Source organism: Procambarus clarkii, chromosome 25 (assembly GCF_040958095.1).
Source record: "Procambarus clarkii isolate CNS0578487 chromosome 25, FALCON_Pclarkii_2.0, whole genome shotgun sequence".
Lineage (NCBI taxonomy): Eukaryota > Metazoa > Arthropoda > Malacostraca > Decapoda > Cambaridae > Procambarus > Procambarus clarkii.
In genome coordinates this window covers 17586663-17588167 of record NC_091174.1, presented here as the reverse complement: position 1 = coordinate 17588167, position 1505 = coordinate 17586663, and positions in this window count along the sequence as shown.

The window sequence follows — 1505 nt, the reverse complement described above, 5'->3', positions numbered from 1 at the left end:
AGGTGGGTTTGGGGAGGGCATGGCTTGACCCACTGGGGTCGCTGACAAGTGTGATGTAGCAGGGGCAGGGGAATCGTTGGGGAGGTGCAAATGTGGAAGGGACAGGGGGGTTTTGGGAGGCTGAGGCAGGGGGGATGTATAGGAGGGCTGAGTTGGGGAGGATGCGACCTGGGAGGTGACCTGGGAGGTGACCTGGGAGGTGGCCTGGGAGGTGACCTGGGAGGTGACCTGGGATGTGACCTGGGAGGTGAGACTACCTGAGAGGCTAGTTCGGTGTCGTTGTTGCCATCTATTCTTGTGGGCTATTTGCTCATCTTTCGTCATAAACCTCTCTATAAACACATTGTAATGGGTTTCACTTCCTCGGAGTAAATGCTTGGTCCTCATTATGTACTCCACTGCCTCCTCATTGGAGAATTGCACCAGAACAGGTCTATTCTTGGTACAATTGTAAGGTCCAACCCGGCGATTAATATCCACCTCGTGTTCTGCCATTCCTGCTCCAATACACCTCAATATCTCGTGCAATTTGTATTTTTCTGTTTCTATTCTCTCTTGTCTTGTTGGTGCCCCAGATTCGAATAATCCATGTATTATAATAGAGTGTGTGTGTGTGTGTGTGTGTGTGTGTGTGTGTGTGTGTGTGTGTGTGTGTGTGTGAGTGACCCTATATAATATAGATGCTGTTTTTCGAAGGCACTTTTCACACTCTTCTGGTGTGACTTTTAAACAACATGGGCTCCCAGACACTTAATATATCTCAGGGCCTCGCCCGAGTCTAAATCCGTCACTGTGAACGCGTCTTTCCCTGTTTACGGCCATACACACACAGTGATTAACTTCCTTACGAGAGTTCCGAGTCTAAATGGGGTTATTTTTCCTCCCATTACAGGTATGTGTGTGTGTGCTGTGTCATAGAGGATGGTACCAGCCTCGTTATCCCGAGGTTATCCCTGGGTTATCCCAGAGTTATCCCTGGGTTATCCCAGAGTTATCCCTTGGTTATCGTACATGGGTAAGTAGCTCAGGTTAATTGTGTCCGAGTGCAGGTAAACTTCCTGATTTACTATCGCGAGTAAATCTCTGAGTAGACGACATTTTTGGGTGGACTTATCAGTAGGTGACATTTAATGGGATATTCCTAGCCTATTTATTGTTTAACACCTGGCGACATGAGTCGACTCTAGTCTACGGCACACCCAACCTGATCTGCTCAAGGAAACCTTTCCATTCTACACTGAATTTTAGGTAATTTATTCAACAGTAGTTATAACAACAACTACTTAGATCTTGTGCTGTATACCCAACAATCTCATTATATATACATGTATATATATATATATATATATATATATATATATATATATATATATATATATATATATATATATGTCGTACCTAGTAGCCAGAACTCACTTTTTGGCCTACTATTCAAGGCCCGATTTGCCTAATAAGCCAAGTTTTCCTGAATTAATATATTTTTTCTAATTTTTTTCTTATGAAAT